Genomic DNA, 16,962 nt, shown 5'->3' with positions numbered 1-16,962 from the left:
ACTGTCTGTGCTGAGGCTACCAGCCCGAGGGAAGGGATATCTATTTGGAATTTGTTAGAAATGTCTTTGTTGTCTTCAGAAGACTTTGTTGCCTTCCCGTTAATCAATACATCCCCCATGGATGCGGTCTTTGCTCCTCAGGGATTTTAGATATGCTGATCCTATAAGTGAGCCTTGCCTTTTGTTGATAAAACACTGCATTTATACCTATAATTATTTTAGAGCCTTCAATAAGAAATTTTCATTCTCTCAGTACTTTTGATAAATCTACTGTGAAGGATATTTCCATTTTCCAAGATCAGTAAGCAATAGCAAGAAGTTGGGATGTCCAGTGGGACTTACAGATTTAACTCACAAAATGAACCCACAGTTAAATAAGGCAATTCTGTATACCTTTGCCTCTCTTACCATCCCAAGGCTTCTATAATAAAATACCAAATCATCTTAAAATCAGGCATTTGTTTTTCTTAGATGGTTCCTTGAAATTAACACTGGTTTCTTACCTAATTGATAACTTTCATACCTGGTTTTCCAGTGGCAACAGGAATCTTTCCACAAATAACAAAGAGACCCTCCACAAATAATTCCTCCTGCTTTTATTTTCAAGGGTGAAAAAGAACTGCGCAAGTTTGTGAGCCCAGGAACATGGTAATTGAGCCAGAGTAAGCTGCATGGATATATCTAAGTAGTCTGAATTTGAAAGGATCAGGGTTCTCCCTGCCCCAAGAAATCTCAGTGGTTTCTGAAATCGTTAGCATGCTTGTTTCCTTGTAGTTGTAATTGTGTTGAGTTTGTTTGTTGTTTATTTTTTTAATACCAGCGAGTTTTCCAGTTTACAGTCAGTTAATAATGTGATGATCTGATGAATTCTGCCTGACTTACCATGTGTGTGCTATTTGTTTTTTATATATACACACCACACTGCCAGTTTACACACTAAAATATAATCTCCCTGAATTTTATCCCCCAAAATCTTATTTCTTAGATGTTCCAGAAGAATCCTTCAGGACCTTGCTCTGTTGGTAGATTTTCATATGAAGATCATTTATTATACAGTCATGTAGATGTTAAAGATGGGGTGGAATTTATGCCTTATTCATGTAACACATTGAAGAATATTTAACAAGTTATTTGAACTTTTCATGTCAATTTTTTTTTTTGAGACAGAGTCTTGCTCTGTCGTCAGGCTGGAGTGCAGTGGCGCGATCTCAGCTCACTGCAATCTGCGCCTCTCAGGTTCAAGCGATTCTCCTGCCTCAGCATCCCAAGTAGCTGGGACTACAGGCGCGCACCACCACGCCCAGCTAATTTTTATATTTTTAGTAGAGACGGGGTTTCACCATGTTGACCAGGTGATCTTGATCTCTTGACTTCATGATCCGCCTGCTTCGGCCTCCCAAAGTGTTGGGATTACAGGCGTGAGCCACCTCGCCCGGCCTCATGTCAATTCTAATTGAGTAGACATTACTGTGTTGAATACTATTCAGTTATAAATTGACATCATAAAAAGTTACAATATATGAGTTTTCCTCAGATACCATAATTATCCTCATAAATCCTCCTACATATCATGACTTTAGTGTGATGACCTCCCAGTTTCCCATGTTTAACCCCCTTTCATTCATATTACAAATGACTTTCACGTTTGTTTCTTTTTCTCTATATCATATACATGTTCTAAAGCGTCATTTTCACCTTGCTTCATCCATTAACTTTCTGAACTGTGCCCACTTGTTGCCTTTGTTTATGCTTGTTAAGGACATCATGTCTACTCCTTCCTGTTCAGCTCAGCTGCCTCTTCTTCCAAGAGTTCTTTGATCGCTTCCCAGCCCTTTATAGTGCTAAGTAATCCTACTCTTCTTTAGCATATCCATAGCGAAGTGTTTGTAATTGCCTAGCTTGTATTGATTATGGTGACTTGGATGTTGATCTTATTTTCCTCACTAGATTCTGAGCTCCTTGAAAGTCAGTCTTCATCAGTTCCATCTTTGCATTCATTCTTCATTGTCCCTGGCATTATATCTCGTACATAGTAAGTGCTCAAAAAATACATCTTTTTGAATAGGTAGATTATTTGTGGCCAGGTATGGTGACTCATACCTGTAATCCTAGCACTTATGGAGGCTAAGGCAGGCGGGTAGCCTGAGGTCAGGAGTTTGAGACCAGCCTGGCTAGCATGGTGAAGCCCTGTCTCTACTAAAAATACAAAAATTAGCCAGGCGTGGTGGCACATGCCTGTAATGCCAGCTACTTGGGAGGCTGAGGCAGGAGAATTGCTTGAACCCTGGAGGTGGAGGTTGCAGTGAGCTGAGATCATGCCGCTACGCTGCAGCCTGGGCAACAGAGCAAGACTCCATCTCAAACAAAAACAATTATTTGTGAGCTTAACAATTGAGAGTCCCCTCGTCTGCCCTAAACTCGTTGAAATGATTATTCAAATCAACAAATAACTCTTGAAATCTGTATGCATAAGGGAATAAATGCTATATACTGTCAGGGATACAGAAAAGTTTAATCAGGGCTGGGCAGAAATTTACAATCCAGAAAGGGAGAAGGGCAGATCTGAGGGAGGGGCACATTGGGGAAAAGGAATGGCTATAATAAATGATCAGAAGAAGGAGTTTGCATGGGATGTAGAAATCTGCCAATTTAGCTTGAGTGGAATTCTTATAGAGGAGGACTAGAAAATGGTTTAGGATGTTTCATGAAAGATTTCACATGCAGGCTAAATTTGGATTTTATTTTCTTGTGTTTATTATCTTAATAATATTTTATGTTTTGGTTAGAGTTTTCTATGGTTACAAAGGTATATACTTTATAATTTATAAATAGTCTAAAGAATTTGGTGTATATTTGATTAACAGTTACATGGAGGTATCACATTCTGATTTATATTATTGTGACACTAAAGATATAAAATAAATAACTATTTTGGAAATTTGGCTTAAAAACATAACCATTTGGTTTTTAGTAAAGCTTCTCTGCACCCACCATCACATTGGCCATAATCTATAGTAGCATAAATAAAGATACTTTCTAATATTGTCCAGCATAACTTTGTACTTGCTTTTGAGCTCCTGTATTTTATAAAGCAAAACATGGCCTGTACATTATATGAGCTCTTCTGAACTGGGAAAGTGTTCAGTTTTGTTTGCTGTGAAATTGGTTCTGGCTTTTGGAATGCCACCCCAGAGTAACTGAGGTTTCTGTTGCTCCTGCTAACTTGTTGTTGCTTGAACCGAGAGTCCTGCCTGGTTAGCTGGCCGGAGGGTGCTGTGGTCAGGGGGAGTCCAGTTCACAGTCTCTGGACCAAATGGTGTGACATTGCATGCCCTTTGTCAACAGATTGCATAATTAGTAAGGAGCTTGTAATTGCACATTTTACCAAAAGAAAGATGAATTCTTCCCTGAGTGTGTATCTGTTGTCCTGTTCTTGTACTTTTTGCCAAACAAGCACTGTTTATAGGTGAGCTGCTTGGACTCAGCCCAGGTGAGAGAAGACATACGTCTTAGGACTTCTGAATAGTCTGTGAACTAGGGTTTGTTTATTCCTAAATATTATTTCGCATTTTCCCTGAACACAAATATTGATAACTAGTGATAAAAAGGGATTAAGTATTTGTCACTCGGTCAAATCAAAAGCCATATTTAAGGCTCCACTAGGTGCAAGGGCATTTGACTGTGAGATAACTGTCATTTCTTAGTTTCCAAAAGAAAGAATTTTTATCCCTGTTATTTTATGGCTTCCTTTTTTTTTAAGTTTATTATTTTAAAACTTTTACTTTAGGTTCAGGGGCACATGTGCAGGTTTGTTTATAGGTAAACTCGTGTCACGGGGGTTTGGTGTACAGATTATTTTGTCACTCAGGTACTCAGCCTAGTACCCAGTAGTTATTTTTTCTTACCTTCTTCCCCCCCACCCTCCTTCCACCCTCTTTATACCGATGTGCTTTTCTGATGGATCTTTGCTTTGGTGTTGAAATCAGCTCTTAATTAAAAAGGAAAGGATATAAAGTGCCTGTGTTTATGTGGCCAAGGAACTGTCTTTGAGTTACAGCTGAGGGAGTGGATCTCAGGGTTTGGAATCCTTGATTTTTTACTGTCTGAACTTGGCAGTTGGGGTTCTTCCTGCGTTGCCTGTTACTAGTTATTTCATATTTGTTTGCCTTATTTTCTCAATCAGATTGAAAATTATCTTACAGTAAGCAAGCTTCTTCCTTTATAATTCTTTATCTCCTCCGTAACATGCCAGACATGTTGTAGAAGCTTTTGTTTATTGAGTGAATTACTCCAGATAGCGGATCATAGTATCCTTTGATAGTTGGCTTATAATCTCTATGAACTGTGAAATAAGGGTGGTATTGTGGCAATTTCAAAGTATTGATAGGCCATTGCTCCCTTTGCCAGTCCTGGGAAGAGAAAAGAATCTGATACAGTGCTGCTTCATGTAGTGAATTTTAAGACAGTTGTCTAAGAGAACTCCGCCTCACCTTGGGCGAATGTTGAGTGGACAGTTGCACCTTTTTTTTTTTTTTTTGTAAACCAGTTTTTCCTTTTAGACTTGAAAGTCCTGATAACCAGGGCTTATTTAGCACCTTGGCTGCAGCTGTCTCTGACAAACTAGCCAGGCGTTTTGAGGCCTGACACCTGTGTTTCCCTTTCGCCTAGCATGGAGGGGTTATGAGAGGATGTATTGCTACAGTGCCTTTTGTCCTCTCTAAGCAATTCTGAGAAAGAACTTGTCACAGGAAAGTACCTCGTTAAACACATTTGACACTTTCTGAATTTTCTGTACTTCCTGAATAATCCAAGGTCCCAGAAGCCATTTTTCATTTTCCTGAAAAATGCAGCCAGGATTCTGGAAAACTTGCCAACTTATTGTTGCCCTTGATCAAGGAATAAAACATTACTACTTTGTGCAACATGAGTGAATTTTCTTAGTTTACAAAATGCCAAAAGGCTGATTTCATTTTAATATTTCCCACCTAGATAATAAATACATAATAGAGGCAGAATTAATAAATACATATTCTTATCTACCCCTCTGAAGAGCTCTATCAGTCAAGGTTCTCTGCTTGCAAGCAACAGAAACCAACACTGGCTAACTTAAGCAGAAAATGAATTTATCTGAAAATAGACTCACTGGGAGAAGGGAGTAGAAGCTGAAGGATGGCCTCTTAGAAACTAGGGCAGGCTCAGGGAACTCATCTGTGAAATGGATGAACTCTGGCCATTTCCAATCTTCTGTCACCCACCTAAGATTCAGATTTCTGGGAAAAAGTGCCGATTTGGAGCAGCCTGGATTCTGTGCTAAGTCTTTAGACAGGGGAAGGCTCAACAATATGATTGACAGCCCCTGAGGGAAATCTGGGTACAGTTGGTGGAAGAAGGGGAATGATGGTGTTACAAATTACACATCTTCACTGCAAAAATACACAGCGTGAAAAATAAAATGACACATGGATTCTCCATAGAAGCAAGCCCTCTGATTTTACTGTTTGCTAAGTCTTTGTTAAAATAAAATTTCTTATTCTGGAGTGGAAAGAAGTAAAGGGGTTAGTGACTTAGTTATATATGAAGTAGCTAGCTGAATTTGACTCTAAGGATTGAATATAATAAGCTTGGGATTATCCCATTTCCGCACCCCCCCCACCCCCCCGCCAACTTCAATTGTTTTAACTCTCTAAGCCTTGAATTTCTCCATCTGTGACAAATAGTAATAGGATTATTTCAAGGGTTAAATAGATGATGTATGTGAAAATGTCTCATAAATGGTTTTTGAAAGTTTTGAAGTCATAAGAGGAATTGTCATTATGTAGAGAATGAATACTACTAACCTTCCATCTTTTTAAAGAATAAAACAAAAAAACAATGTGACCAGATTTAGGAGGTATTTAAGGAAAACCTCAGAGTCACTTCAGAGTGACAGTCATTGAAATGGGATACTAAAAGAGGTACAGAAATCTCCTTATCTGGCTGTGTTCAAAATAGAATGTATTTTTAACATGTGAATTTCTTTAAAGCACTTTTGCTAAAATAAAGCTAGGAATGTACTAGACAACCTCTAAAATTCTTCTCAACACTGTTTTTCTTCATGTTGATTTTCTAATTCTAAAACTCTAAAAAAGAGATGACGCTGTTATTAAAATTATTTTCTTATATTTTGAAGCTTTTGCCTTTCTTGAACTTTGTCCATTCTACAGCACCTATGAAAAATTTTTAAAAAGACAATAAACAACAGATTTGCTTTGACAATGGTCTCCAGCCCAATAGAGATTTTTTTTCTTTGTATCTAAATCCCATACGTGATTATAATGATTACATCTATGTTGATTTTTTTTTTTTTTTTTTTTAGTGTTCAAAAGTAAAATATCAGATGAAGGTTTTTGTGGGTGACAGTGATTTTAATTGGATTCTTGGCCACAGGGTACCAAAACAGCCTATGCTTTTTCATAGGGAAACTTTCTACTCCTGCTTCTATAAATCTTTGAGAGTTTTCTCATCTTTTTTTTTTTTTTTTGAGACGGAGTTTTGCTCTTGTTGTCCAGGCTGGAGTGCAATGGCGCAATCTCGGCTCACTGCAACCTCCGCCTCCTGGGTTCAAGCGATTCTCCTGCCTCAGCCTCCCAAGTAGCTGGGATTACAGGCATGCGCCACCATGCCTGTCTAATTTTTTGTATTTTTTAATAGAGACAAGATTTCTCCATGTTGGTCAGGCTAAATCTCAAACTCCCAACCTCAGGTGGTCCGCCCGCCTCGGCCTCCCAAAGTGCTGGGATTACAGGCATAAGCCACAGTGCCTCTTGGCTTTTTAATAGTCTAAAGGAATCTATGGACTTTTCATGGCCAATTTGATGAGTCAGCCACCTCTTTTTCTAAGATTGGTTTACTGCTTTCTCCCTTCTCTCCAGGACTCTTGGGAGTTGAATCACCATGGAGTCTCTGGTAACTATATCAACTTTCAAAATCCCTTTCTATAATTTGTTTTCTCTTTTAATATCTTGCAAATACTTTCTAGCCACATTTTCTTCTCCTCCCTTTATCTTTGCAGTTCTTTATTCATTTTATACCCATGACGGCCATGTAAAAATAGCAGATGAATATGAGATTTTTAAAATTCCTTGTTTTCTTGGCTAAAGTTAATTCGTAATCCCAAGGCATGCCATTTTGCCTATCTAGGATGTACATCTAAGTTCATTTTCATCAGAGGAGGATTCTGAAACAAAGGAAGACTTCAGCAGTGGACTGAGACTGATATTTTTTTCTTTTTCGATAATAAAAATGTCAAAAAAATACAGAAGAGTGCACACAACATCAGTATTGAGTCTTGTGTGTTTTTCCGTTGTCAATACATGTATATCTGGATTTTTTGATCTGGGTCAATATAACCATAACCTCAGAAGATTCTTCATGCTCCCTTCCAGTCAATACTCCCAAGTTCCAAAGGATGACCACTATCCTGACTTCTGGTAACATAGATTAGTTTTGTTAGTATTTTATCTTGGTATGAATGAAGGCATACAAAATATATATTCCTTTGTCTCTGGTTTATTTTACTCAACATTGTGTTTGTGGAATTCACCCACGTTGTTAACTTGTGATTCCTTTATTCTCATTGCTATGTAATAGCAGTGCCTCACAGAACTTTCTGTGGTGATTAAAATGCTTTCTATCTCTTCTGTCCAATACGGTCGCCACTAGCTGCATGTGACTATTGAGTTGTGAAATGTGCCTAGTGTAACTGAGGAACTGAATTTTTACTTTCATTTAATTTTATTAATTTACATTTAAATTTACATGTGACCAGCAGCTACTGTACTGGACAGTACAGTTGTATGACATTTTATTTTATAAATATGCTATAATTTGTTATAATTATATATATAATTATATCCTATTATAAATTTGGGCATTTCTGGCTGATAAAAATACTGCAAATATAAACATTCCTGTACCTGTCTTTGGTGAACATAAGTCTGCATTTCTTTGGAGTATTTATCTAGCATTTGGAATTCCTGAGTCAGAAAGTATGCATATAATCAGTTTTAGTATGTAGATACTGCCAAAGAGTTTTCCAGAGTGATCATACCAGTTTACATTCCCACAAGCTGTAAGAGTTCTAGTTGCTCCACATCCTTGACAACAGCATTTGGTATTCTTTTTGTTTTAGTTATTCTCATGGCTGGTATTACTAGTTTTGGTTTGTTTTTGAGACTGGGTCTCAGCTATGTTGCCCAGGCTGGTCGAGAACTCCTGGGCTCAAGCAGTCCTTTCACCACAGCTGGGATTACAGGGGTGTACCACCTCACCCAGTAGTCTTTTTAATTTAGCTATTCTGATGGCTGGATAGTGGTATCACATTGTTGTTTGAATTTGCATTTCTTTGATAACTAAGCATCCTGAGCACTTTTTTTTATATGTTTACTGTCTATTTGGTTATCTCTTATAAAATACATTAATTTTTTACCCTTTTTCCATTGGCTTGTCTGATTTCTCATTGTTTTGTAGGAGTTCCTTTTATATTAAGGACATACATCTTTGTTGAGTAAATGGCTTACAAATGTCTATTTTGTGGCTTTTTGTTTTCTTAATGGTTCTTTCAGTGAAAGTTCTCAATGGTAAGATAGCCCAGTTTATAATTTTTTCCCCTTCTAATAATTGCTTTTTTGTGTCCTTTTAAAGTAATCTTTGCCTACTTAAGGTCATGTAGATAATTTGCTGGATTTTCTTCGAAGTTCTTTATTGTTTTACATTTTACATTCAGATCTAAAATCCATTTCAGGTGGATTATAGAGTATGGTATAAGGTAAAGGTCAAGTTTTTATGTTTTTTATCTGGATATCTAATTAACCTAATTCATTTATTGAAATGACCATCCTTTACCCAGAGCAATACAGTGTCACCTTTGTCACAAATCAAGTGAACTTATATGTTTGAGTTTGTTTCGGGACTCTCCATTCTGTTCCATTGATCTATTTTGTATATCTTTGTGCCACTACTGTGCTCTATTAATGACTGAGCTTTGCAATGTTTTAATATTGGGCAGCAGGAGAAGTCACTCAGTGTTGTTTTTCTTCTTTGGGATTGCACAAGAGCTGAATTTATTCCTGTGTACTTTTAAAGAAGAGCATTTTTTTAACTGACAGGTAGATTTCCTAGGGTTAATCCAAATGTCTTAATTGTTCTCTCTAATGCAGTCATCTTCCTTTTTCTTGAGGCCTCAGTTTATTTCGTTATCCAGACTGTGTTAGCTGCATAGCTTAGTAAAAGGACTTTTATTTTTCCTAGTTTGATAATATGGTTTTCTTTTTTAGATCAATGTCCTTATTTATGAAGGGTGATGGTGGCTTCATTATTATTCAGTGATGTTCTTTCTCACTTTAAGCATTTCCTCTAACAAGAGTTGGAGCTGGACACTGAGTGCAATGGAGTTCTACCAAATTCCCCTTCCACAAATCGCTTTTTGGGCCAACATGGCTCTACAGCACCGGATTTTGCATCAGAATCCCTTCGAGTTTCCTATCTTCACCATCTGTAGCATTTAGATTGAAAAGGCTTACCTGGGTTTTCTATTTTTGTGTTTTATGATCTCAAGCTATTGGAAGTAGACCAATTCATGTGGCTCAATATGAGAGTTAAAGTTACATCAGAAGGTAATGAAAGCTGATTTTGCCCTTTTATTAACTATAGTATTTTAATCCTGGTATGTAAAATTGTTACTCATTTGTGCCTAATGCAGATAATGGGAAGCAGCTCACTGTGGTAAAGTAGGGGCATTAAGCACAGGTGCAACTGTAAACATGTATCCACATACACACGTATACACACACTCAAGTATGCCAGCAATGACCTTTGGACACTACATTGTATATGTATGTGGGAATAAAACTGATGGAAGTCCAGCATTATCTCTAAACTGTACACATGCAGTGACTGTCTTTGCATAATGTTCCCCCAGCTTATGCTTGGTGGCCTATCTACATTGTTTTCCATCTCATCTCAAAGTAACCTAGCTCAGCTTGTCTTCAGCTCATGCACAGCTTCCACAGCCACAGCTCAGTTCATCTTTAGCTAATCCAAATCGTTTAAAATTGGATGAAAGGAAGAAAATTAACACTTGAGGGCAGAGATTGGGCCTTAATTACTTAAACCTAGTTCAGTATTTGACATATGGTTCTACTCTGTTGAATGAATTAACGAGTGAACACTTGTTGACTGTGATGGGTTTTGTGTACTGTGTGGTATACACACAAGAACACAACTACTGGAGTCATACACAACTTGGTTTGAAACATACTCTACGACAAAACTGTTGTGTGGTATTAAGCAAATTAATGTTTCTGAATTCCAGTTTTCTTATTTCTAAAATAGTGGTGATTCTAATGCCTAGTTCACAATGTGTTTTGAGAATTCCATAGTCTGGAAAAGTTGAAAGTGTTGTCCATTGTTAAATGGAGATGATGTTCTTTAGTCATTCAACAAATGTTTGCTAAGTACCTCCTATGTTGTAGTCAACAGAAACTGATATGGCTGATTAAAAAAAAAAATAGCACTCTAAGGAACATTACTGATTGGTCCAAACACATGAGCGAACTCTGCTTTAGCAGCCTGTCTCTAAACTGCTCTCAGCTGCTTAGACAAACCTGCGCAGAATGACCAGGAATTGACAGCCACCATATAAAACACATGTGGCATAGTTTAACGCATTTTAGTAGGAAGTTGTGAAGCTGGTCATTTGGCTGTTCTTGGTTAACTCCTGGCAAAGCATCAGATGAATACTTTCCTTGTTCTTTTAAACCAAGTAATGTATTGTTTTCCCTTCTTAATTTTAAAACAATGCATCTATTTTCAGTTAGGCAGAATATATTTGTTGGAGCCAAGGAAAGTGAATGCCTGAATGGAGGTCGAGGGAGGATATGAGAAATGCTGGGGCATTTCCTTCTCATTTTTATGCCACTGGAGAAGTCATCTCAGTGATGCACTTAGTTTTTGCTATTGTAGAAAATCAGGGTAGTGCTTACTTAATATTTAGCAAAGCAATAGTTTCCTTCATTTTAATAGCATGTATCAAAACCTAAAACCTTGTTGCTTCTCAGAAATTGTAGTCTTATTATTATATTGTTTTGCCCTAAATTACTTACACCTGCTATGCAATTATGTTTTTAAATAGTACGTTGTTAACCTGCTCATGATTTTCATTAGTACAAGCATGTATATCCAAACATGAATATCAGCAAGAAATGCACTTTAAAAAATGACTTTTTGTGTCATTTCATGTTATATTATGATGCTTTTCCTTTCAGGAGAGAAAAAATAAGCTCTTCATTAATAGCTGCAGTTACTCATTTTGGCTATTCCCGTATAAATGTATACTTTTACCACCTTTATTTTCCTGATTTTATGTTTCTTAAAGTGAATTTGTTAAGAAAATACCTTTAAGTTGTTGCTACCACTTTGTAAGATGCATATGCAGTTTTTTTTTTTTTTTTACTATCTTGTGTTATTTGTTAAAACTGAAATGTAACTGAAAGGACTGGCATATATCAAGAAATGTGATATCCCCACTGAGATGAGCAGTAGTATTGGATTGGCTGGTAGGTTATCTGCTTCTGTCAATGTGCACACTTCCTTTGTGGTAAAAAGTATAACGGTTTTGAACTAAAAGGAAGACTGTACTGAGTGTTGTCGATATTGGCCTCCCTGTGAGGTGGTGAAACGTCCTTAAAGACAGTGCTTCTGTGGTAAGAGTTCAGCTAATTAGGTGATTGTGTGTGCATTCTCTAAGGCACTAGCCTAGTCTTTCGTCTCTTGACCATCTTCTAGCCATTTTACTATCTACCGGGCAGCTGGTGGATGGCAACAGGATGAGATTGTGTAGCTGTTTGATTGTATTAATGGAACACTGCAGTCAAAGTACCTCACTAAAGTTGGGGATTAAAATACTTTTAGATTCACCTTTCAGTTGACCTTGATCCTTGGCATAAAATAATCAATACCATATGCTTTGTGGGTGGCGTGTGTCAGTGTTGTGCAGTTTTTGCCAGCCATGAAGGAGAATAGTGGCCCAGAGGAAGGGGTGCCTTTTTCTCTCTACAGCACTCTCTTTTTGCCAGACTCTATACACAGAAAGTGGAGAGGTGGGTACATTATTCTCATATGCACAGAAGTGCCACATATTCCAGTGATGACAGCTTTGGGTCTTCCTAACTGAATGTGAGGTTGAGAACATTGATTTTGTGTTCTAGAGTATTGCTTCTCGAACTTGAATATGTATACAAATCATGTGAGGCTCTCATTAAAATGCATATTTGTATTTCAGTAGATCCAGGGTGGGCCTGAGATTCTGCTTTCCTCACAAGCTGATGCTGAAGCAGCCCAAAGTAAAGGCCTCTTGGAAGTAACTGACTGTCTGCCACCAGAGGCAATATGAAATCACCAGTAGGCTACCTTTTGGAGAGAAGATCCCAGAAATTATACTTCAATAGGATTTTGGCCATGAGACATTCAGCAAATTATTTAAACTCTCCATGCTATGCCTTGTCGGAAATGTGAGGAGATAATAGTATTCACTTTGTATGGTTAGTGTGAGCATTAATGACAATATATAGATGGAAAACTTTTGGGACAGTAACATCAACATAGTCAGTGTTTACTAAATGGTTGTTGAATTCTTCCCAGAAAGTGCTAGGTCAGGAGAAATGTATATCTGTTTGGGGAAAGTGCACAATATTTGAGAAGAAATTGCTTATTGTTTAAAGACATACAAGAGGCTATGATCCAAGAATGAGACTTGGGTTCCATGATCCGGTGCAACAGTGGTTTCTTGGGAGCAGTGGCTGGCCTCTGGTAGGATTTAAGGCATCAGAATGTCGATGAAAGTGGGGGCCCTTCTGAAGGGGTTCATGGATTTCTGTCACTGCTAAGATAAAGGAGTCTTCACTTTTTTCCCTTGACTGCAGGGTGTTTGTAAGGTAAGGAAGGAGGCAGATAGTCGAATAACGAAAGAGGCAAAGGGACAGAAGAAAAAGGGAGAGAAATAACTTTAGCCAACCACTTTTGGGCCTTTTTCATTTAATATGCTCCAAAATGTGAGGTAAGTAGTAGTGTTCTAATTCTACAGGTGAAAAATGTTTAAAATACATGCCCCAAATAACTCAATTTTTAAGTTTATGGGGCTGGATTAAGCCCAACCCAGAATTAGGCTTAATTCCCTAAAGGCAGCTCATATACTTGACTCCATAAACACCTTTGGCACCTAGGACACATGTATTTAATTTTCTTGTGCAAAAGAGTAAATGCAGTTACCTGTGGCCACTCCAGCTGTCTTTCCAGCACTTCAGCCAGCTAAAGTTACTGCTGTGTCCTAGCAAAGGGCCTGACCCACAGTTAGGCTCAGTAAATACTATGGAATGAATGAGTCAGTATTTAATCAGAGAGCCAACTACATGATACCACTATTATTATGGATCTTTTAAACTTTTAACTCTGATACCACCCTATTTGATTTCTGCTTCTTGACTGTACACTCTTTTTACTTGTTCTTTATATTTTTTGTTAATCCACACACTTCACATCGACTTAAATAATTTTTAAAATGCCACCAAGTATTTTTCATTTCTCTTTGAGCCAGAGGAAGTGTAAGACATGTACTTTGCTTATGGGGACTTGCAGTCTCATTGGAGAGGCAAGATACTTAACAAAATTATTTAGTTCTTTAATGTGCAGTGAAGGCAGAGTTTCTATAGGAAAGCTCATATATTCTTTCTTTCTTTCCTTATTTCCCTTTCTTTGCCTCCTTTCCTGCTATTCTGGGTTGGTGCATGTAGTGATGCATCTGGCAGTGCTGGGTGTTTGTCCATTTTCTGACCATTTCCCATGGCGATATCTTTGTTAGGAGCCGGGGAAGGCATCTTAATTACTGCTGCAGTCTTGGGATAATGAAATGCACAACTCTATGAAAAACTTGGTCACAAATCAAGAAAGTGATTGGAAAGCTTATGCAGCAGAAAAATAACTTGCCCATGAATTATGAAACACCTCTGGTATGTGAACATAGCTGTACACTTGAAATTAAGAAGCTTGTTTCCATAAATACTAGATCCTTTTTTCTTTTTCTCAAATAGAAAAACATTTTATAAAGATAAATATGTTCATTGTAAAAATTCAGATAACATAGAAAAGCAAAAGAAGAAGGAAAAAATCACTTGTAATCTCACTGTGTGAGAGAGCCACTGGATTTTATGGTATATTCACATACTGAGATTTAACTTTGCACATACAAATGTAGGTTCACTGTCCCACATCTAAAACTTCTTGGGACAGTTTTCTTAGATTGTAGAAAGATAATGTGAGAAAACCCCCATTGAGGTTTGGAGTTGTACCGTGTAATCAAATACATTAACATTTCAGCAGCAAAGTATGATAATATTTGCAATTAGTGGAACAAATGAAGATTGTAAATAGCTTTGCAGCAGGTTACATTTCCCATAAATTAATTACAAAAAAAGTCTTTTCAGTTCGTGGAAATTTGGAGATTTCAGTTAATAAGTGAGAGAGTATGGACTTATATACAAAATAGTGATTTTTTTAATCGAGTATATATCACAAGTACTTTTTTCTGAGTTGTTTTCTCACTTGTGCCATAATGAACATCCTTGCATGATAAACTGCTAGCAATGGAATTGCTGGGTCAGAACATACACACATTTTTGAGGCTTTTGATAAAGATTATTAAATTGCCATCCAGAAAGATCATACCAAATTACTGTATGGCATCTGAACTTGCCTGTTTTTACCACGTCGTTACCAGCTCAGTTTTATTAGTGTTTTAGGTCTTTCCAGTCTAATTGGTGAAAGTGATACTTTAATCTACATTTTTGAATACTGATGATGTACTTCATTTCATAAACGTTTGGCTGTAAAATTTCCTCTAGATTCATTCCAGAGATTAAGATATTTTCAAATCATTAAACTGGGGCTGTTATCTTAGGTTGTTCTGGAGATACTAATTACATGTCAGGTAATATCAGTTGCATTGGTTATTTTATTCAGAAATTATTTTTTTTTAACTTTAAGTTCCGGGATACATGTGCAGAATGTGCAGGTTTGTTACATAGGTATACATGTGCCATGGTGGTTTGCTGCACCAATCAACCTGTCATCTAGGTTTTAAGCCCCACGTGCATTAGGTATTTGTCCTAATGCTCTTCTTCCCCTTGTCTCCCACTCCCTGACAGCTCCCAGTGTGTGATGTTCCCCTTCCTGTGTCCATGTGTTCTCATTGTTCAACTCCTACTTATGAGTGAGAACATGCGGTGTTTGGTTTTCTGTTCCTGTGTTAGTTTGCTGAGGATGATGGCTTCCAGCTTAGAAAGTAAGTTTTGATGAAGAGCAAATGTTTCCGTAAGTGCTGGCAATCCTGAAGGACTCTTTCAAGAATCATTTGGACAGAATTTTTCTGAATATGAAAGCAGTATTTAATGGCATTGACAGCTAAAGGCTTCAGGTTGAATTATCTCCAAGTGTATGATCAACTTTTAAGTGAGAATAAGCAAGTTTATGCCCCGTGTTCCTGTGCAGTTATCTCATGCAGTTTTCTGACAGTGTAAAATATTACAGCCCCACTGCATGCTTTAAAAGAGAAATTTTGAAATTTTATTCTTTCATTTTGTAGAGTCTGAAAAGATTTCCCCTAAGCCTGAAGCAGTGCTAAGCTTTGGAATCACCTGGGGGGCTTAATTACCATGCAGACACCTGAGCCCAGCCACCAGAGACTCTAATCCAGTAAGCCTTAGACTGTCTTTTGAGAAAGGTAGCCCAGCTCTGATTTTAATCAGATTATTAGAACAATAGTAATACTCATAGGAGTGGTTTTGTAGTTGTAAAAACAGGAATTGTTACTATAATAGCAGTACTAATAATTGTAAAAATTTCTATTAATGGTAATGTTATGAATCTTTTAAGTATATCTGATAACTCAGCGATGTTCCAAGTTCCACATTCAATGAATGGGCAACTTTTGGATTCTCCTTTCTTAACATCTAACTTAATTTTATTTCTTGGTAATAGAGGATGAGTACTTGAAATTAGGGCCATTCTTAACTTCTGAACACAGAGAAAACTTTTTTTTATCACAAAAAGTCATTTTGGGAGGGAGGAATTAGTTTTCTTTAGTTGAACAATAGACTATTGCAGACAAACCAGAAATTTTCTTATTGCCATTTCACTTTTGTATAATTTATTATATTTTGTATTTTCTTCGTCTGTGTGTGTGTGTTTCTTCGTGTGTCTCCTTTAAAATGATCCCATATAGAATCTAGCTGTTGTAAGCATTGTTCTGACCAATTTATACAAAAAATAATCGCTGCATCGTTTTCAAACATGTTGATGTGGTTCAGCATTTTGGAGTCAAAGAAACTGAAAAGAATGTTAGGCTACACCAGCTTTAATTTGGATCAACCCAAAAGACTTGCTAATTATTTTACCTAAGCACTAATTATTATGTGAACTTTATTCTTAAAACATAAACAGGGCCGGGCACGGTGACTCACACCTGTAATCCCAGCACTTTGGGAGGCCGAGGCGGGCAGATCATGAGGTCAGGAGATCGAGACCATCCTGGTCAACATGGTGAAACCTTGTCTCTACTAAAAATATAAAAAATTAGCCAGGCGTGGTGGTAGACGCCTGTAGTCCCAGCTACTCGGGAGGCTGAGGCAGGAGAATGGGGTGAACCCGGGAGGCGGAGCTTGCAGTGAGCCAAGATCGTACCACTGCACTCCAGCCTGGGCAACAGAGCGAGACTCTGTCTCAAAAAAAAAAAAAAAAAAAAAAAAAAAGCCGGTGTGAACTTCTGTTAACTCCACTGCCCATATCTCTTTTGTTCTAGAAATTGATTATTTACAGTTTCCACAGTCAGCTTTTTGCTAAACTAAAAGTGTAAGTATGCCAAAATGTGGTACA

At 37.4% G+C, this 16,962-nt stretch overlaps 1 protein-coding gene across 1 annotated transcript in view; it reads left to right on the top strand.

The window, feature by feature from the left end:
* Positions 1–16,962, top strand: part of GNAQ (G protein subunit alpha q) — a 312,081-nt gene that overhangs the window by 110,608 nt on the left and 184,511 nt on the right. The window lies entirely within an intron of this gene.

The sequence above is a fragment of the Gorilla gorilla genome, chromosome 13 (assembly GCF_029281585.2).
Source record: "Gorilla gorilla gorilla isolate KB3781 chromosome 13, NHGRI_mGorGor1-v2.1_pri, whole genome shotgun sequence".
Lineage (NCBI taxonomy): Eukaryota > Metazoa > Chordata > Mammalia > Primates > Hominidae > Gorilla > Gorilla gorilla.
The sequence above is the reverse complement of the archived record's forward strand: the minus strand, read 5'-3'. Positions and strand labels throughout refer to the sequence as shown.